This window comes from Leptonychotes weddellii, chromosome 12, assembly GCF_054177405.1.
Source record: "Leptonychotes weddellii isolate Sample4059 chromosome 12, ASM5417740v2, whole genome shotgun sequence".
Taxonomy (NCBI): Eukaryota; Metazoa; Chordata; class Mammalia; order Carnivora; family Phocidae; genus Leptonychotes; species Leptonychotes weddellii.
In genome coordinates, this window is record NC_138380.1 from 57,210,359 (window position 1) to 57,233,686 (window position 23,328).

General features: G+C 32.9%; 1 protein-coding gene across 4 annotated transcripts in view; it reads right to left on the reverse strand.

Moving 5' to 3' along the window:
- The window catches only part of PHF14 (PHD finger protein 14), a 195,611-nt gene that overhangs the window by 12,083 nt on the left and 160,200 nt on the right, over positions 1-23,328 (reverse strand). The window contains exon 18 of one of the 4 annotated variants that reach the window (XR_014139322.1): positions 22,328-22,409. The exons of the other annotated variants lie outside the window; for them this stretch is intronic. The gene's annotated coding sequence lies outside the window, so the exon portion shown is untranslated. The remainder of the gene's footprint in view (positions 1-22,327; positions 22,410-23,328) is intronic. 4 annotated transcript variants of the gene reach the window in all.

Below are 23,328 nucleotides of genomic sequence, written 5' to 3' on the forward strand. Positions count from 1 at the left end.
TCCCAGTGCAGGTCCCTAGGAATGGGGGTGCCTGATATGGGCCTTGATCCCCCCAGTCTTCTGTGCCTGTGATATTCCTCTCACTTGTGGGTTGCCACCCTGGTGGTTTTTGGGTTCTGACCATGTCTCTGTGTCTCCAGCACTTCTCAATGTGGCCTTCTCTTTATGTCTTTAGCTGTGGAAGATCTGTTCTGCCAGTCTTCAGGTCGTTTTCCGAGTGTGTTGCATTACATGTAGTTGTTTCCTTAGTGTATCCATAGTGAACTCAGGATCCTCCTACTCTGCCAAATTTCCACCCTCCAGGTAGAACATTCACAAGTTCAGTATATATTAAAGTTTATAATATACTAAGATATATTTAAAGAGGTTCTTTAGAAAATATTTTTTATATAAATTGTCTACTATTCACTAAATGTAATATTTCAAAAATCCCAAAGGTGCTAATATTTAAATACACTACCTATAAATTTCTACTTTCCCCACAGATACTCAAGGAGAAGAGACATTTCTAAATTTATACTGTTTTACTTTTTACCCTAAATATAACACATTTAAATTCCCAGGGGTTTAAAAAAATTCTATCAAATTAAAATGAGATAAAAATAGTGTCTAAAAATGTTGAAATATGCAAGATAGGAGATATGGTGATCACCAAAGTATAGTAGTCAAGAGATTTCCATGTTGGATTAAAAAAAAAAAGTGATTGGCTCATTAAAATTTTCAGATACATGCATTGTTTACTATGACCAGAAATGATTCAGTAATAACTGAGTTTATTATAAAAGCTGGAAAATACTTATATGTAGCATATTTATTTATTCATTAACAGAAACAATAACCATGATACTGGAATTGGCCACTACAAGAGTGTCTTCTTTAACAGGGTGTGACATCATTTTGTTTATCCTTCACAATACAATGAGGAGTTTAATGCAACACAGATTTTAAAAGACACTTTATAAAAAGAAAAATTTTTTTTTTTGCTTAGTAAGGCCCTAAGGTTAACTTTTTGCCAAAACTAACTTCTATACTGCCATTAGAAAAATCTCTGGCCATTTTAATTGAAACCATAATAAAAAGAGAGGGAGAGAGAAAGAAAGAATATACATTTTATATTTCCTTTGCTGAATTCTGACATTCTAAAGAAAGGATAGTTATAGCTCATATGTATCAAATCACTGTCAAAGAAACAAATAGAATTTACATAAATGGCAATGTTACAACCTTAATATTACTTTAAAGCTACATAGAAGACATTCAAAAAGTAAAAGGTACCAAAAACTCCCTTAATGAAAATTATATTATCTACATAATTTGCTGTTATTTACAAAACTTGATTTCACCGAATGGAATTTATCAAAGTGAAAACTATAGTTTGCATTAAGATAAAAAAATAAGCTGACAGTATTTCACTAATTAAAATTCTTTTAATGTTACTGTTTCTGAGGCTAGATAATGTAAATGTTTTAAACTGACAATTTTTAGACTAAGAAATAATTTCATATCTAAGTATTAAAATGTCTAGATAGTAGACCTGCAGTTAGTTGTTTTAAATATATAATGTCCTTGTTAAGCAGGAAGTTGCTGAAGTATTTATCTCAAAAGCCATATCAAATTCAAAGATGGACTTGAGGTTAATTTGTAAAACAACTATGTTATGTATGGGACATCTCTTAACTCACTTCAGTTCTCCTCAGGGTAATTAAGTCCCAGAATATTAAAGCTGAAAGATTATTAGATCTTATCTAATCCCCCATTTTATATATAAATATATATATACACACACATATATATATGTATATGAAAATACTGAGCACTAGATAGAAAAATACATGAAACCAATTTCTTCACTAGGTTTTCTAGTAATTTAAAACAACTCCCCAAACTGTCTTCCAAACTCAAATGATTTAAAACTACATTGTTAAAAGAAAAACAATAATTTTACAATGGAGAAACCTGACAAACACTAACTTAATTTGAGTGAGCAAGGTTAACCTCACTAGTAATAAACATTGACATCCTATTTTCTGTCAGGAGGTGAAGGAGCATCACCTCTGGTCTGTGGTAGCTTCAATCTAATCATAATACCAGACAAACCCAAATTGAAGGATATCCTACAAAATAAATGAATAATACTCTTCAAAAGTGTCAAGATTTTGAAAGCAAGGAGAGAGTGAGTAATTGCCACAAACTGGAGGACCATGACAAAATGAAATAGGGGATTCTGGACCAGAAAAAGGGACATTAGTGGCAAACCTGGTAAAATCCAAATAAATTGTATAGTTTACTTAAAACTACTATAATACTAGGGTTTAGGTTTGATAATTGTCCTATGTTCATTTAAGATGTTAACTTGAAGCTGGATACTGCATACTCTCCATACAATTTTTACAACTCTTAAAATCTAAAGTTATCTCAACACAAAAAGCAAAAGCAGATAAAGCAAATAAACAAAATCTTTCTTAGGATGATTTAGAAATAAGTGTACTTTGGTTTAAATACTGTAAAGTTTCTCACCAAAGTAGTATGCAAAGGTAATCAGAATTATACATAAAGAGGTTCTGGCATTTCTGTGATATGAACTCTACACTATAAAGTAGTGCTTTTAGTAAAAAAAAAAAGTGCTAGTAAAATCATACATTAATACAGAATAGTGTTTCGCACATGAAGTTCATTGTCATGTTTTCCTGATTCATGCAGTTTAAGAACCATTAGAACAATATTCAACTGTAATATGGTAAAATATGACTTGTTTCTATTATTTCATTTGATAGTTTTTTGGGTAGCAGATGTTCTTATTAATATTGACATGTTATTTCAGTAACCTTTAATCAGAGCCTTCAAAAATGATGTCTGACTGTTATCTAGAGGAAAAGAGGTACTCTTGCTTAACAAAACAAATTTCTCCAAAAAAATATCATTTGACCTGAGACTGACTTAATAGGGTACAAATGTCACAACAAAGTAAAAATGTTAGTAAGCCAAAACCCAAAGATTGATCAATTGATCTATTCATTTTTTTGGTAACCCAATGATAGACTTGATTGTATTGATTAAATAATCTTTACATTTTACAAGAGTCTGGAATATATTTTATCCATTGACTCATATTAAACATTATTTTTTTTAAGATGATCTTAACTCTTGAAGTAAATTCTATTCCTAGAATCCTTCCTTTTATTCTCTCACAAAAATTTAATGAACAATGACCATGTGCTAGACACTAGGCAAGGTGCTGGAAATAACAAAGATGACTAAAAAGGTCTTGCTGCCTAGAGGAGTCCATATTCCATTTTGGTAGACAGGCATGCATATAATTACAATGCAATGAAGAAAGTACATCAGACATATAAATGTGAAGAGAAGAAAACTGAACCACGATAATACATAAGAGAGTATTTTTTTTAATGATTAATATCCTGCAGAGTTGGGTTATGTCATCAAAATAATAAACCTTCCCTTGTGCCCAAAGATTAGTATTGTGAACCTTTAAAACAAATATTTCTCAATATAACTTACACTGTTCTTCTATTAAGATAAATTCAACTTCAAGGACATCTTTCAGAAATAGACTTATGTTTAGAAAGTGAATTTTAAAAAACTTTACTCCCAAGTGAATAGATTAAGTTGCCTCAAATATCTCTTTTTCAAGTTGAATACTATTTTCCCCAGAGTGAACCCATTAATCTTCACAGTTTTATTGGAAATTAATAGCTCACTAGATGTCCAAGTAACACATCTCCTATGGCACATTAATTTTTCATGGATTAAAACACTGATTTTGCTTCAAGAAAAATTAAAAATACTATTTTAGAAAATTCCATGCAAAAAAATTCTCTAATGGCAGTATTTCATAATCAGTGTCAAAAATAATAGCCACATTTCCACATCTTGAATTTGCAGATTACCGCTTAGCTACTATTTTGCTTTTTTAAGAAAAAGATCAAATGTTTTAAACTGTTACCATGATGAAAACCATGCAGTGATACGTTCGAAAAAGTAGGCCTCTTGGCAAGGACAAATCAGTTAGAAAGCTTGCCTAAAAATGCACTCACTTATTTAATATTTTTCTATGACCAACTAGTTATTCTGTAAGTATAAAGTATTTCTCAGTATTCCATAATCTAGGATATAGGACATTAGAAAAAATAATTCATACAATGACATTTTCAAATATCCTATTTGAAAAAAAGATACTTGGAGAGCTATATAAGCCATCTATGTATCCCTCTCTGATTATTAACTATGTAAAAGTATTGTGCTAGGTGCTCAAAAATGATCTATTAGACAGACATAGTCCCTGCTTTATGGAGCTTGTAATCTGTGACTAAAACAATTGATCATGGGAGTAACTATATAATTGCAATTATGATATGTTCAATGAAAGAATAGTGCTATGAAACTTTTAATAGAAGGATCTGAAGGTTTCTGGGAAGCTCTCCACCCTCCTGAAAATGACAAATACATTGAGATCTGAAGGATAAGAAGGAGTAGAATTAAAGAATGAAGGGATAAGCATTCCAGATAAGGAAAACAGTGAGAAGGTGAAATCAGCTGAAGTCCAGTAAGAGAGAGGAAAAGAGTAGGAAATGACATGAAAAGGAATACTGGTTCTAGCATCTTCTGGTTCTAGCATTATACACTTTGCACAGATGGTTATTTAGATGTACTTTTATATGTGTCCTGTTTCTTCTATGCAATTGGGTAGTAGTGGATGTATAACTTGGGCTTTGTGGTGACTAGCAAACCCAGGTTCAAATCCTAACTTTGACATACACACTATCCAAAGCTATGCAACTCTGAAAAAAAAAAACTGCTTACTCTTTCTGAACTTGTTTCCCTCCTCTGAAAAATAATAACTGTTACTAATGGCTAAAGGTATTAAATCAAATAAAATGTGAGGAGACTAGCACAGATACTGGCCCACAGAAGGCATTCAATAAGCTTTATTCCTGCTTCCTTCCAGGGTTGACTTTATGACAGAGTTTAATCATCAATGGCCTACTAATATGCTGTTAAGTAGTGGGGATCCTTTTCAAAAACAGTACTTAGCTAAATCTCCATCATTATGATATTAAGTAGAACTCTGTTCCATTTGTGTCTCTTTAATTTTTTGATCTTGCAATTTCAATTGTTTGTATTACCAGACTCAAAGCAATAGTAAATAAAAAAGTAAATTGTTAATTAGGTGAATGATTACTCCCAAAGATAATCATTCAAAAATAGTAATAATTAAGGAAAAGCAAAATAATTAAATAATTTTTCAAAATTACAAGGACCTTTGATTATCATTTTTGACTGAAGTTCTTCCCAGATTTACCTTATAGTCTATATGATGTTGTGATTGTAGATGAATGTAAACTAATGCTTTTCTCCCAGAGTAAAGCAACAATCTTATTGTGTAGTCCAACTGAAATGAAAATAATCTTGGGATCTAGATAGGTCCAATACATCAGAACAATGAATAACGATTTGTAGAGGTTAAACTATAGTTCTTATAGAACTGACTTAAACTTTTAGGCATATCATTCAAAAAAATAGGCCATAATCTTACAGATAAATTTTTTAATTTTTAGAAATACGGAATCTTGGAAGAGAAGCTAAAAGTAATTTAATTCACCTCCCTTAAGTAATATTTAAATTTTGTTTTTCTTTTACATATGTATATATACACAGATATATACAGATATGCTATAATGGACAATATTTTATATTTGTGAGGCCTGTATAAATACATGGCAAATATGATTATTCCTTATTATAAATATAATATTATTTGAATAAATAGTCCATGCCACAGGAATGAGTCCTCATTGCAAGGTAAATTCCATAAAAATAACCTGGTTAAATTTATTAGTTTTTAAAAATGTGTTTGACTGTCATGGTAGACCCCACTGGGGTTTAAAAACATGGAACTGATTTTAGATAAAATATGGGGAGAAACCTACTGGGAACTTCTGTGGAAGTATTCCTTACTCTTTAAACAAATAAAAAAAACAAAAACCCCACACACAAGACAGGGATCACTTCCTTTGGCTTGCCTTTATGTATTCTTATGTGAGGACATAATACTTGGAGCTCCGAAAGCCATCTTGTGATCACTGAGAGACAAGCTTAATGCCAAAAGTAAACACACTGATAATTCCAGAAGACAAAATATCTTAATTAGTCCTATAACCACCTAATCTTCTCAATTCTGAAATACAGGGTATGAAATGTTAAAAGTAGTTGGGTTTTCTATTACTTGCAGTTAAAGCATCCTTACCAATACAACACTGGCATCTTTCTTAAATTTCTTCTTCTCCTAGTTCCCGCAGTTTTCCTTCTATCTTTTCTTTTAACCTCCTTTTATTGCTGTCTGTAGAACTCTGTTACCCTTTGATAACCTTATCTGGAGATGGCTCTGAAGAGCCTCAAATTCCACCTATTTTATGACGACTCTCCGATTTATATCTTCAGCACTGACATATATATCCATGCTTTAAACTCATATACCCACTGCTACTTGATGCCTTCAGTGAACTTTTAATAGGTGCCTCAAACATACCATGTACAAAGCCAAATTCTTTATCTTTTATCTCTTTTTTGGAGAGAGAGCGTGCATGCAGAGGGGAGGGTCAAGGGGGAAGAGGATCAAAGGGAGAGGGGAAGACAAAGAGAGAATCTTAAGCAGGTTCCACACCCAGCATGGAGCCCGACGCGGGGCTCAGTCTCATGACCCTGAGATCATGACCTGAGCTGAAACCAAGAGTCAGACAGTTAACCGACTGAGCCACCCAGGCACCCTTAAAGCCAAATTCTTGATTCCTCTTTCTCAACCACTATCAACCCTCCCACTCCCTGCAAAAGTTTTATACCTCTCTTGGTTTGCAATTCACCCAATTGCTCAAACCCAAACTCTAGGAGTCATTCCTTAATTTCACACACGTGGCCTGCTGTCTCTATCACCAAGGGGTATATAAAGTCTGTCCAGTGTTTTCCATCTCCATTGTTACCATCTTAGTCCAGGATATTACATTTCTTGCCTGGATTACTCCAACAGCTTCCTAATCAGACTTCTTGCTTCCACTTTATACTCGTAAAAACTATTTTCCATAAAGACAGCCATCTCTGTAAGACACAGAAGAATGTCTCACCCTAGAATGAAGTCCTCCTTATAGCCCCGTATTTAGGGTAGAATCCAAACTCCTTGCCATGGCCTATAAAGTCTGATATCATCTGGTCCCTCTCACCTTTCTAGCTTCATCTGTAAACTTTTCCAGCTTGTTTACCTGGCTCCAAACATGCTCATCTTGCCTCTGATTTCTAGACAAATGGTGGTGTTTCCTCTGCATCTGATTTTGTATGCTTAGTTTACTTTTGTCATACAGGTCTTAGTCAATGAGGAGTTCTCTAACTTTATGCATGAAACTAGCTACTCCTTCAGCACTCAGATTCCCATATTTACCTATCAACCTGCCCTCACTCTGAACTATAACGTACTCGGAAGTATATCATATTTTCTATTCCCACTACTACAACAGGTCTTCAACACACCCTCATTCCTGATATGGACTGTTGCAATAGCCTTTTGCCTTATTTCCTATTTGCATCTTACCTATCTTCTACTTTATCTATATTGCAACAAAAAACAAGCATAAAATTCAAAATCAAATCATATTACTTAAATTTTTAAACCCCTCAATGGCTTCTCATTGCAAATAAAATATCCACTGTGGCCTACATAGTAATATGGAACATTTCATCTCATGCCAAATATGCTGGCCTTCCTAGTGCACATGCAAGTTGCACTCATTTGTACTGTAAGGACCTCACTCTTGTTCTCTATGCCTGGACATTCTCTTTCCACAGATGAGTACCTAAGTGGCTCCTTCATACCATTCAGGTCTCAGCAGGAATGTCACCGCGTTAGGAGAGGGACTTTCCTGACTACTCTAAGAAAAGTGTGCTCCCACACACTTTGTATCCCTTTCCTGTGTTTTCTTCTGCTACATCAAAATTTGAAATTACTTGTTAATGGTTTATTGTCTGTCTTTCCCTGTTGGAATTTAAGATCCAAGAGGATAGATATGCTGTTTCTCCATTTCCTAGAACAGAACCTGGCATATAGTAGACACATTTGTAGATCAATCAACAAATAGAAAACATTTCTATATTGTAAGTTTAAGTAATTCTTAGCGTAACAATTATCATTTGTATTGAAATACTAAAATTGTAGTTAGAAAAGGAAGCAAAACTGATCATTTTTATTCTGGTTAGGTTTTGAGGTTAGTTTTTTTCCCATTTTGCAGGTAAGGAAACCAAGACTAAGAGGTCATGGGTGCCTTTCCCCAAATCACATTAATAGTAAGTGCCAAAGCAGGATTCAAACAGGTTTGTCTGACACCAAAGCCTAGACATTGTCCACTGTGCGCATGTAGATGTCTTGGGTAAGAACATCACACAACTGTTTTTCAGTATAAGATCAATTCAGTTCACAGATTATATACACACACACAATGTCGCCAACATTTTATTTAAAATCATATTGCTTCATTGCAGTCAATACTCATCATGAAAGACAGTTCCAGACAGCGACTTAGGAAACCTGAATTCTGATTCCAGCTCTACTATTAATTAGCCGCGGGATCCTGGGGATTCTTTCAGCAGCTTAAAAAGAACAAATGATCCATCCTCTAAGTGTAAGGTACCTCCTATCTCTAAAATCTTACAGCTCTTAGTAGAGAAGAGTGGTCTGGAAAAGACCATAGAAATCTGTTGTAACATCTTGATATCTAATTTATCTCTTGAATGTGAACTGCTTATATATTGATTTGCTCTTCTTGGAAATATACACAGTGGAAAGTTTTCTTGCTTTGATCACTCTTGAAATTTAGGGAGGTAATTAAAAGAATACGGATGCAGAATTTAGGGTTGTCTTGAATAATCTATATTGTTTTATTGTTATCTACTGTTGATTTTCCTAATACTATCAATAGAAGTTCTCATTGTATTCTCTTATTGTTTGTAATGGCGTTTCAGTTGATTCTGTTGATATATCTGGGTATACACAATTAGGAATGGTTTTACCTCCTCTTTTACAATTTTATACTGTGTCTTTCTCTTGTCTAATTGTGTTGGCTAATATATCCAAAAAAAGATTAAATAATAGTGGTATATGTGTTACCACTTTGACTTTAGTTGGTATGTTTTAAGTGTATGAAGCTAGTTTTTGAGCTAAATATTTGACTCTTAAGAAACTTTAATATAAAAATGTAAAATGTACTGTTGAAAGTAAACTGCAAATTGTAGAGGATCCATAGTATGCCATTCATATAAAATGTTAAAATATAAAAACATACCAGAGAATGATTAATATGGTCACATCTGGTAAAAAGAAAGGAAGGGGAAAGGGATGGGGAAAGAATATGCAAAGGGCTTCAGTAAGTGTTACAAGTTATGATTACTGTTATGTTTACAACATTTTATAACAAAATAATTTGATTTGCTAAAAAAACAGAGAGGTGTCTTTGACCAGGTGTCTGGTATAAAGAACATAAGCATGAGTTGAACACACTTTACATTTCGAGTGTATAAATTTCCTGGTATCAGGGATCAGCTCTGTTTGCTGTCCTCTCTACCCTCAATATACTGCATGTAGTAGGTACTCACTAAATAATTACTGAATAAACAAAAGAAGAGTAATTAGAAAGGATTCCCTGTTTTTGCCACCAAAAATGGTTAAGCTGGTAAAAACTATGGGAGAAGTAGTTGTGATGGAGTGATGAAGGATCAGGAAACAAGAATTATATTTTGGCAATATTAAGCTTAAGACAATCTTTAGGTATTCAATGGGAATGTAAGACAAATGTCTGGGTATATGAATTTAGATCTTGGAAGAAGAATTAAGGGCTGGTTTTAGAAGTTTTGAAGTCCTCAACATATAGTTATAGGACTATTTGCAATCATCTAGGGAATAATATGTAAATTGAGAAGAAAAAGGCCTTAAGGACTAAGCCATGGTAATACAACTTGAGTGCAGGTGGAGAATTTAGCTAAGAAGACTGAGAAGGAGTTGCCAGTTTTGTAAGAAGAAAATTAGGGGATGATGGGGTCACAGAAGCCAAGTAAAGAAAATTTTTCAAGAAAGAGGGAATGGCCAATAGATTGTCAAATCATATTGAGAGGTCAGATAATATTCAAACAAAGGCATGACTATTGAATTTGACAAGAAAGAGACTAAGTGACCTTAACAAGAATCATTTCAGTGGAGTGGTAGGTATCAAAACCTAGTTGAAATAGTTTAAAAGAGGGAATGGAACATGTCATTTTATACTTCATCCTTCCTCTTTAATTTCAAACATGGATGTAATGATTGGAGTTATAACAGCAATCTGTGAACCATGGGAGAAAGACCAAAAGAATCATGATAAAAATTACTCCTGATCGCCGGAACTCCTGACAATACTATTTCTGGGCTTGTTAAGCATTATGTTTTATATCTTCTATATTAATCAAACCTTTCCTGCAGCATAAAAATATCCTTCTAAAAACAATATGTGGTATATTCTCCATCCTAGTCTCTAAGACTTTCAATCTGAGTAAGAAACAAAATACAGCTGCAGCACTGATTTGCACAAAATTCACTGCATTTACTGTAAATAAGAACATCTTTCAGCATCTCCTTTTAAGTCTGTATGTTCTAGTTATCCTCAAAATGACCATATGAAGCTGAATGTATGTATGAAAGAGAAAAACTTTCAAAGCAGAGATCTATAACTGCTTTTTTTTTTTAATGTGCCTATATGTTGCTTTATACACCCAACCATAAACAGTTAAATCAGAGTGATCTTCCCAACTTCAATTTAGTGTCTGAGAACTATCACTACATGACTGTAGCCAGGAGATATATAATATTTTGTACTGTTTCATTTATTTTTTATAAACATTTCTAATTTTGGAGGAAAAGGAAAATGAAGGTACTGAGTACAGACAACTACTTAGAAGTTGTGTTGTAGTAGTTTGGAAATGAGCAATAGTTGGAGAAAGGATAAGGTCAAAGATAGAGGCTCTGAAAGATTGCGAAGAGATACTAAAACATGTTTGCCAAAGAAAATTTAAATAAATGAAATTTTTCTTGAAAGAACTCAAATATTTCAGTCCTCTGGTATTAGTTTCTATAATGAAGTCTTGAATCATAACAAAATTATTTGCTTTCAAAATTAATTTTATAATATTTAAATATTCTATTATAGCAATTTTCATGTTTTGACTGTAAAGCACTAGAAACTATGTCATGAAACATACTGTTATAAGTCTAGATTTTCCAATGAAACATTTTAAGATAATAGAATTTAATATTCATGATGAAGAATTTAGGTTCAACATATTCAAGAGCTTACTTGCCACTATTAAAATTTTTTAATATCTAATATGCTTTCATATTTTCCTAAGTTTGCTTTGTAATATAAGTTTAAAATATGGTAATGTATAACATACAGAATAGAATGAAAATAGAAATAAAACAAAAAAATCAAAAGGCTTATAGCATTCTATGACATTAATTTACTGTTTTTAATGAAATAGAATTATGGTACTGTTCATATATCTAATACATGTTACTTTTCAAATTTATTAGCATATTTCATAATGGTAAAAACAAAGCACATAATTATTTTATTAGAAAAACTGGTCTTTAAATAGTTTAAGTATATTACTATAAAATATTGCAAAACTGCTATAAAACTGTGCTAATTGCTTTAGGACAATAGCAGTGTTAAAGCTGGATAAAATAAAATACTTCCAGAAATTATAACAAGTGAATCAGCAACTTTTTATTATCGTAAAATTAATTTGGAAATGCTGAATTCTTTCCAGCCCATAATGAAGAAATTGCCTAAGAGACATTTTGGAAATTTGCTCATTTTCAGTCTATTTAAGTTTATAGCAGTGATAATGATACCATAGTGGTTTTTAAAATAATGTGAATTTTTCAGATATGAAGGTTTATGCACACAAGAATGTTATTTTCTTCTAGATCCTCAGTGAAATGGCCAGTGAAATCTTTAAAATATGAGAACATAAGCCTCTGACAGCACTGACATCATAACACCCCTCCTACATTCTAGGAATAGCAAGAGTATTTGCGGGACCCAGCCGACCAGGTTAATTCCCTTGCTACGGGTTTTAACAGTACCTTGGGGGCTTTTCCCATCCCTTCCATCCCATTTGTCTATATTCTCTGATAGACTCTAAGCAAGAATCACAAGGACAGGGTTATATCCGGCCACGGTACTCAGCAATGATTACTGGGCCTTACCCTTATAAAATGCTCAGTACCTATTTGTTAAATGAAGGCAAGATGAAAAGCTAAAAAGGGATATACCAATATGCTAACAGTGGTAACCTCTGAAAGGTAGGTTATGAGTTTTGTTTTCTTTATCCATTTTTCTGCATTTTCTGGATGATCTTAGTGAACATACATTACTTGTATAATACAGCAAGATAATAATACATTTTAAAAATGCAGCTATTAAAGTAATCTGCCACAAAATTCCTTACTAAATACACCATAGGTAAGCAGCAAAATGAATGTATATTTATAGAGGATAATATGTGAAGTATTACATCATTAACATAACTATTTCACTTTTTTTTTTTTTTGCATTCTAGTGGGTTTTTTTGGTGATTTTGTATAGTGAACATGTGACTACAACAAAATCTTACTATTTTTCCCCCCATCAAACATAAGAGGACCTTCTTTAAGCTAGATTTATGATAGTGATAGGTTAAATTTGTCATATTATTTTTAATAAAATACTGCACCCTTTATTATATGGAAGATACATTTTCAAGAAGGAAAATGCTGATATTATCTTGGTTATAAGCTTGCTGCTAAAATGATTTAGTTTTCTCTTCCATACAGTATCAGTGTAAGGTCTTTCTTTTCAAGCAATGAATTATAGTGGATACTTCAAACCTATTTTATGTGTATCTCTTAGTTCAGAAAAATGAGAAAACATAAATACTCTATATAAACAGAACACAAGATGGAGATAAAAAATGATCCATTATAGAGCAGTGAATAATTGCAATGTGTATCACTATAAGAAGGGAAAAGGGCATCAAGTATTTCTACCAGCTTTAAATTTGAGGATACCTAAGGTTACTAAGAAAATGTAAATTTTGCAATTTCATGTGTTTGGGATATGCATTTATGGCTCATGAATTTACAATGATAATAAATTTAACACTGTTGTCTATAGCACACTTTGTCAAAATACAATAAAATTATTGGCTTTGATTGAAAAACATCTGTAAACAAACAAAAAAGTCTAAAAAATCCTAACGTGTAAAAATAAAAATAACCAGTGAAGTTTTTTAAGTAAATTCTTACTTTTACTTTGCCATTTCTGATATCTAGATATTTAAAAGGTAGCCACCGAAATTTTTGTAGGCAAAAATTCTCACAGTCTGATAATTTGAGGAAAACATGCTAGTATTTGGTTTTTTTTTTCATGAAGCAGTATTTTTAAATTTTGGGAGACTAGGGGCGCCTGGGTGGCTCAGTCGTTAAGCGTCTGCCTTCGGCTCAGGTCATGATCCCAGGATGGGGCTCCCTGCTCCGCGGGAAGCCTGCTTCTCCCTCTCCCACTCCCCCTGCTTGTGTTCCCTCTCTCGCTGTGTATCTCTCTGTCAAATAAATAAATAAAATCTTTAAAAAAAAAAAAAATTTTGGGAGACTACATGGTAAGGAGAAGGAAGTATCAACTAGGAACAGCAGTATCACTAACAAAGTGGTAAGTATAAAAACTTATAACAAGGTGATAAGTATAAAAACTTATAGGAACAATTTCAAATAAGGTTAAAAAATGAAACACAAAAATACCTATTATCAGAGACTCACATACTACACTGATGCAAAATGAAGCTGATAATTTCAAAGAATAAAATTTGTACACAGATTAAACTTCTCTGTAGGAACCATGTATCAAATCATGCTCTTAATGAAACTCAGACTACTATATACCACAATGCAAGAAAAAATTTTAAATAACTTATTTTACATCAAAATGGTAAGAAAATATTGTTTTGTCTATATATGCCAAGCAATAAGCCGAATTAGATAATCACAGAAGTTATACAATATTTGGGAAATGTGTAGGCACTCTAAGAGATTTAACCACAAACATCCATAAAGGAACACTGATCATCAGTACTATACAGGGCAAAGACTGATGGACTTAGAAAGTCAAAGTCCTTAGCTGGGCCCTGCTAATCATATGGGTCTTTGACAATTCATTCACAAATCTTCTGGAACCCCAGATTTCTTAAATACAGAGATAACCTTGAAGGAGATGAGGTCTAAGAGCATTTGACCAGTTGACTGCAAAGCCAATTCTAGATTTAAATTCAAAGATTCCAACTATTTTAAATGAATGAGAAGTATATTATTATGAATAGAACTCAAGGTGAAGCTGGTATTTTCTTCAAATAACCTTGGGGAACCAATTCTCTTCCTGGGTAAATGCTTTTTAATTCTAACCAACTGAATTTTTAAGGCAGACATTACTTATTGAGGACTTTACTTATCCTGAGCACATCTGCAGTAACTATTGACCTGTTATTAGCAATAATTTAATAGCATGTGAAAAAGAACACTAATACCTTGAATTAAAACTTGAGATGCCTAGAAAATACAATATTCATATAACCCTTTGTTGAAAAAGTTATGAAATAGTACTGTGCTATAATTCCGTTATTAACCCAGAAAAAAAGAGTCTATACCCAGATTTATGAATGATACTATTTTTCTCAAGGAATCTTTCTGACAGTAACAATTATGTAAAGAACTACTGTAAGTTTTTAGGCATTCCTACCTTTGAGTTATGAAAAATCAAACACAGATGCAACAAAATAGCTTAGCTTTGCTCACAAATAGGATAAACAAAAGATTATTGTAATAGTACATCATATCCTATAGAAAATTTTACTCAACTCTCATCAATTCTAGAAACATTTACTATTATCTTTTGTATACCTACTATAACTTTTGGTATGTAATAATAATCACAATGATACATAGTACCATTTATGGAGGATTTAACGGGCCAGGTATTGTGCTAGGCATTCTATATATGCTATTCTTTGATCCTCAAAACATGCCTATTAAGTAAGTTTACTGATGATGACATTGAAACTCAGAAGGGTTAAGGAATTTGCCCAGAGTGTCACAACTACTAAGTGGAGGAGTAGATATTCAAATCCAGGTTTGACTGACCATAAACCTGACACTCCTCAGGCATACCGGCTTCCTGACAGTTTCATGACAAGACTGACCATACATCAAAGATGTTTCCCAGGAATTAAACATTTCTCAATGTTGGTAAATAGTTGAAAACAATTTCAGATAATGCCAAACTTTGCAACCTACTGCCATTCTACTAGCATGAAGCCTATCATTTAATCATAAGGTATAGAAATTTCAATCCTATGATATAAAGCTCTTTTAAATCCTAACATTTAAACCTTTTTGCTTGAACTTCTAGTTTCTTTAAATATTTCTACATAAGATATTCTTGTAGTTTGTGTATCATATGATGAGAAAAAAATTATAAATCCATAGGTAATCACTGCTGAGCAATGAGAGATCACAACATGAAAGCTTAAAAAAACTCTCTACAAAATTTGGAATGTAAGCAAAATATTACTTCCTCCTAAGTTTTATTTGCTTCTTTATCTGTATTCATATGCCTAGACACATAGCAAAAATATACTGACCTATATATCAGTCTGGATGTACTAGAACAGCAAGTATGTTCTAGTCTAAACAAAATGTTGGTTTAGTGACTTCTGAAAAATCTGGTTTTAATAGTAAAATTTAAGAGAAAAAATAAGGGTATATCACACATACTAAGGACAGGAAGGTAAGTTTTTTTTGTTTTAGTGTTCAGTGTGTATGTGTATACACAGGGTGTGTGTACAAAGGGTCCTGGAAATGGCTCTGTAGGGGATCAGTGTGTAGGGATACATGTAGAGTATGTAGGAACATCTGTAGGGATGTATACAGGGGTATAAAAAGATTGGTGTACAGAGGTATGTGTAGAATCAGTATAAAAATGTGTTTAGGGACATATATAGCGATCTGTGTAGAATGGTATGTAGAAATGGGTAGAGAATTGTGGGTCTTCAAATAACTGGCCTCAAGGGCCAGGTCACCCCCATACCCAGACAGGAATCCAGAAGTCAATGCCATTATTATATGAACTTGCTGATCATAATGATGCATTAGTACATTATTTTTAATAGTACGTACTTTGTATTCTATGGAAAATTTTACTCTCATTTCTAGAAACATTTACTATACCTTTGTATACCTACTGTAACTTTTGGTCTTTTAAGGTACCTTAATTACCTTTTGTAATTTTTCATTTTTTTGTAATTTCGTTTCTTTCAGAAACAAAGCTAAATGCTTGGTATGTTCCATACATTTGCCTTTTAACATTTTAAATTACTTACACTTCAGGGTTAATGTAAAATATATACATTCTTCATTTAAATATAATACAACTTTGTAAAATCTTTCAAGTTTGATATCAAACTAAAGGCTGATGATTTCTATTTGTCTTTATTTATTTGAAAGAGAGAAACGGAGAGAGAGCGAGCACATGCACACTCGAGCTGGAGGAAGAAGGAAAGAGAATCTGAAGCAGACTCTGCACTGAGCCCACCACCGGGCTCGATGTCAGCTCAAGATGATGACCTGAGCTGAAACCAAGAGCCGGCTGCTCAACCTACTGAGCCACCCAGGCACTCTTCTATTTGTCTTTAATTTCCTCTCAATATGAAGTCCATGAGACTGTGACAATTAGTTAACTTGATTATGCTCTCTTACCTGAGTCAATAGGTAAAATTTAAATGGAGAACAGAACTTCTAAAATGAATATTCCTATATGCAAATGGTACTAAGTCATGTATTAAATATCCTCCAAATGTTAGAAAAAATGAGTATTCATTGAAATAAACACAATGATTCTAAAAGGTTAAATACAGATAAATGCCTTATATTTGATAACAGAAACAACAGATTTAAACATTTTCTCTTAATAGGTCACTTATTTTAAAATTTAATAAATCAGTTCTGTGCTAGGGACAAATTTTGCTTTAAATTATTTTGAAACCAACTCCTTTCTATTGTTAACTGCAGTGCAACTGGAAGAACATATATAAAAAGCTGTTTGCTGGTAAAACAAATTTTTTTTCTTATATAAATGTTGTATATATGAAAACAATTTTTTTTGCAGACAATCCTACTCCTTGAAACTTCTGTAATAAGAATATCTCCAAGGCCTTTGTTTTTATTAGATTTTTAAAACATACTGGGGAAAAAATAAAATATTCGCTCTAAAAACACCATCTTCCCAAAGCTATAAAAACAAGAAAAATAGAACAACCGTATGTTTGCATTTGGTTACATTACTTGGGTTCCAAAATCACTTGTTACAATGGCTTCAAATTCACTTAAAAGGGAGTGCAATTTTTAAAAGTAAAGTTTTTATATTATATGGTTCAAGTCCAGAAGTTTAAATTTTAGTGACTGTGAACTAAGTGAGAATGGAGCTGAATAAAAAAAAAGTCTTCACCATAAACATAAGAAAACAATAAAAAAATATACTACTCTCAGTCTTCGAGTCCTTGTCTCTCAATCTTTTTTCTCAAGATAGTTGATGGAAATACAGATGTGAGATAAATTTTAGAAATTAAACTACTCTTACAGTATTGAGTGTAATATATAGTTTATATGGTAAAACATTTGTTATTGTCATACTTCATTCTGCCAAATATTTGCTTGCTAGGCTCCATAAAACAATGGTTTCTATATTTTCTACAATATCAAATACGTGGTACTGTTAGTTTTTTTTTTTTTTAAAGATTTATTTATTTAAGTAATCTCTACACCCAACATGGGGATTGAACTCAACCCCAAGATCAAGAGTTGTATGCTCTACTGACTGAGCCAGCCAGGCACTCCTACTTAAACTTCTAAAGCACTAATAAGTCCTTAGTTCCTCAGTTTACATGCCTATCTTCCCAATGAGAGAGAGTTACCTAGAGGAAGAATTCTGTCTTGCTCCCATTTTTAAGTAACCAAGACAAAATGTCTTACTAGTTTTTTAATCTTCATAGCACAGTAATGGCCAGCACAAAGGCATTAATGTTTGTAAATGACAGTCATAAATCATACCCTAGAATTATATAAAAGAATAATATGCATACAAACTAGGATTATAGTAAATACAAAGGTCAGATCATTTGAAAGACTTCAAACAATAACACATAAAAAATGTTAAAAAGGAATCCTATCCCACTGAAATTTATAGATTTATTAAGACTGATGTTTCAATCTCTAAGTAGATATTTACGATTCTGTCTCCAACAATCACAAAATGATCTAGTACTGTATGGATATTTGTGGATTACTAGAATTTATGGATTATCATCTCAAATGAAATTTCAAATAAAACTGATTATAATAACTGATGTCACAAGTGAATCTACTTTTTCTTAATTTATTATACCCATTGTGTGCAGGGCACAAAACTGGCTTTGCATAAAAATAATTTGAATAATTACTATGTAATATTAAGGGAAAGAGGAGGATAACAGTTGTTTATGCTAGTGTTTCTCAACTGTTTTATTAGTATCCCGCAGTCTTTTTAGAATTTTTTTCCTTAATGCCTCCCCATGAAATTTTAATGCCACAGATACACTGTATATCTGTTTATGTGCTGTATGTATAGCTAGCTGTACTTTATATAATAAAAGGAGTTAAGTTTTATGCTTAAAAAGAGCTTAACTTTTTTTATTTATTTTTTATTTTTTTATTCTTATGTTAATCCCCATACATTATATCATTAGTTTTAGATGAAGCTTAACTTTTTGATACAAGGTTATGAATGATTAAATATAAATTTTTATCATTTTGTAATTTAACAGAAGTTAAAAATTAGAAGTTATTAACATGTAACTTAACTGTGTAACTATAACTGCTGAGTAATTTATTTATATAAATTATATGCCAAAAAAATCCTATTAAAAAATGGGCAGAGGAGCTGAATAGATATTTTTCCAAAGACTTACAGATAGCCAACAGATTCATGAAAGGATGCTCAACATCACTGATCCCATCAAAATCAAAACCATAATCAGAGATCACTTTACACCTGTCAGAATGGCTAAAATAAAAAAGACAAGTGTTGACAAATATATGGAGAAAAAGGAACTCTCATGCATTGTTGGTGGGAATGTAACTGGTACAGCCACTACGGAAAACAGTATGGAGGTTCCTCAAAAAACTAAAAATAGACTTTTTTTAATTTACCCAAAGGAAAAAAAACAAAACAAAACTCTGATTCAAAAAGATATATGTACCCCTGTGTTTACTGCATCATTGTTTACAATAGTGAAAATATGGAAGCAACCTAGGTGTCCATCAATAGATGAATGGAAAAAGATGTGATACACACACACAATGGAATAATATTAGCAACAGAAAAGTATGAGATCTTGTCATTTGTGACAACATGGACAGACCTAGAGAATACTATGCTAAGTGAAACAAGTCAGACCTAGAAAGACAAATACCATAAATTTCACTTATATGTGGAATTGTAAAAAATACAAATGCATAAACAAATAATAAGCAGAACTAGACCTATAAATACAGAGAATAAACTGATGGTTGCCAGATGGGAGGGGAGTGGGATAATGGGCAAAATGGATGAAGGGGATTGGGAGATAACAGGCTCTCAGTTACGGAATGAATAAGTCACAGGGACAGAAGGCACAACATAGGGAATAGTCGATGGTGCTGCAAGAGCATTGTATGGTGCCAGATGCAGCTACACTTGTGATGAGCAAAACATAATGCATACTCTTGTCAAATCATGATGTTGTACACCTGAAACTAATGTAACACTGTGTCAACTATACTTTAAAAATTTGTAAAACATTACAAGATTTAAAAATTAAAATGTCGTTACATATAAACATGTAAGAATGTAAAATTCTTTTACATGTAACAATGTAAAATCAAGTCTTAAGTCACTCAAACTATTATATTTCCAGCAAAAGTAACCAAAAAAATTAAGTAGGTCTTAAAATTTTAGTGAACTTTAGGTTTCACTTGATGAGAGAATATAAATAGCTGCTAAATAATCATTCATATATTGTCAGTATGTTCTCATTTCAGCAACTGATATAATTAATGATGGATTAAATAATTTTTGTAATATTAATCTATTTTTATTCATTCTCAAAGCCTGTTATACACAAAAGCACTGAAGATCAAGCATAAACAACATCCACAAGACAGCCAATAGCAGCCAACAGGCACGTGTAGCCACCTTGTGTGAAATAACTTCAAGATCAAGCAATTGATGGAATGTCATGTGATCATAACCATCTGTTTCATTGTTCTGTATTACTGATCATTATACATTTTGTATATTTTTTCATGAATCTTAATGACAGTACTACTTGTGTGATACCCAAGAAAACCTGAAAGAAATTAAATACTAAGAGTAAGATTTTATCAGAAAAGGTTGAAGAGTGGAGGGTCACAAACCCTCTTTTGTTCTTACTCCTGTGAGAACCAATTTTTGCCCCCTTGGAGCAACACTGCCTCTAATGAGAATGCAGGCATATGTCATATTATGTTAAGATTTTTAAAAATACACATAGAGGGGCGCCTGGGTGACTCAGTCGTTAAGCGTCTGCCTTCGGCTCGGGTCATGATCCCGGAGTCCTGGGATCGAGCCCCGCATCGGGCTCCCTGCTCGGCGGGAAGCCTGCTTCTCCCTCTCTCACTCCCCCTGCTTGTGTTCCCTCTCTTACTGTGTCTCTCTCTGTCAAATAAATAAAATCTTTAAAAAAAAAAAAAATACACATAGAAAAAATAACAAAATGTGAGCAATGGTTATTCCCTGAATGATTTTTATTTTCATCTTTCTATATTATTCTATAATAAGCACGTACTGCTTTATAATTTTCAAAAGAGTTATTAAAATAATTATGGCCATGTTTATTATGGTCAGAATTAGATTAACCATAATCTTTTTGTCTTAATACCTTACAAGTTATCTAGACAAGCTTCACTGAAGAAACTACAGAATATGAGAGTACAGTCTCATATATCTAAACCTATGTTTATATACATTTACAGACATTTTTAGCTTAGATAGCCAAAACATTTGCAGTGTACAAGTGTGATACATATGGTAAGGGATGGTAAATGCTCTTCTCAAAGTTTCATCATTTTGGGGCACCTAGGTGGCTCAGTCAGTTACGGGTCTGCCTTCAGCTCAGGTCATGATCCCAGGGTCCTGGGATGGAGCCCCGAGTCAGGCTCCCTGCTCAGCAGGGAGTCTGCTTCTCCCTCTCCGTCTGCCCCTCCCCCGTTCATGCTCTCTTGCTCTCTCTTGCTAATAAATCTTAAAAAAATTTTTTTCATCATTTTCTAGGATCTATAATAATAGCATATGACAAAAGACATGCTCATCCTCCATGTCTTTTTTTTTTAAAGGGTAAAAGTTATTACCATGCAAAGGATTTAAATACAAAAAAGAAAAATGTAATCCATTTTACTCATGAATGCTGACATGAAATTTCTGAAAATCTGGCCTCATTCATAGTACAAAATACTTTACTATGGTAGTTATATTATTTGTGGGTCAAAAAATGTTCAAATAAAGAGAGAAAAACAGCCCACAAAGGCCAAAAGCCTATGGATTTTTTTTGAGCCCAAATAAAACTGAAGAGTTCTAATTCCTTTCAGCTTGCATCTTGAAAGAGATTAAATGCTGACAGAACTAGTTAGCAGCAGCATTGTCACCACGGCCTACAGTACATTTGTCCTTGTGGCAGTTACAGCCTCTGCCAACTGTACCCAGCCTCTCACTAACCTTAATATAGATGTGATGAAAAATCAAGAAATGCAAATAGAACTGATTTTACGAAGACAGGACAAGAAGTTAGGTCTGAAATGAGATGATGAAACATTTAAACTGTTGTCAACAATGCTACTTATGTGAGGCAAAGCTTACCAATTATTATTTCTGCCATTCTGCTCCCACCTGTGTTTTTTAATACCAGTTGACTTTAACAAACAAGTGTGAATGTATCATAAGTTAATTCTTTATTAGTTTTCATGTATCATCCTTTACCTTGGTCGGCTGGCTAAAAATTATGCAAGCTATAAATTAGCTTTAAACAAGCTCTGAATCAGGTTAGAACTCGTTTTCGAATTAAAGAGCCTTCAGTATATTACAAGTTGCTGTCATTTTATCACCTCAATCAATTCTGTGTGGCCTGAGGTGGAAGAAAATGAATGCTGTCTTCATTTGCAATGGGTTTATCTCTTACAGCAGGCTCTGGAAACACAACCACAGCAATGAATCGAAAGCTAAAGTTACATTTAACATTACCAATGCAGGAAATTGTGCTCCTTAACAAAGTTGGACTTGAAATGGAAAAAAAGACATTTCTTTACCGTGAAAAATGTACAAAATATTAACACTTGCTTAAACTTAAATTTTTATGGAGTCTTTTAAAAATTATAGTTATAGCCAACATTCTATTAAAATAATTTTAGATGGTCCTCAAATGAAGAAAAAAATGAAAACAAGGCATGTGCTGTTCTCAGTGTTTTGGAAATAGACAGAAAATATATATATATTTCATCTTTATCTTAGTGAAAAATCATTTCATTTCTTTTTCTTGTGGACATGCAACTAAATGGAAGAGTGAATCAGGTACTGGTCAGGCTGACATTGTTATCAGACTCTAAAACACAGATAAAATAGCCCCCAAAAGCCCTGATGAGTAGGTATTATTGTCCCCATTTTAAAATGAGGAAATGAGGCAGAGAGATTAAGTCACTTACCCAAATTTATACACTTACCTAGACAATATGATTTTGAGTCTGTTCTTGAAGCAGACTATTTGACTAAAATTACAGGAACACTGAGAACATCTAAGAGACTAATTTCTCAGGAAACATTGTGCCAGAAGAAGTAATGACGGACACTGATGACACAATAAAATAAAGTTTACAGGCCTTAGAAGGGTATGCCAAGTGAGGAAAGAGGTGGGTTCTAGTGCCAGTACACAAAGAAATCAGGATATGTATGTGCAAGTGTTCATATAATGCAAGAATTAGTCTTTTGACAAAGACTAATGGAACATTAAATTTTGTTGGTTTTTTTTTTAAGATTTTTTTATTTATTTATTTGACAGAGAGGGAGAGACAACAAGAGAGGGAACACAAGCGGGGGGGGGGGGGGGGGGGGG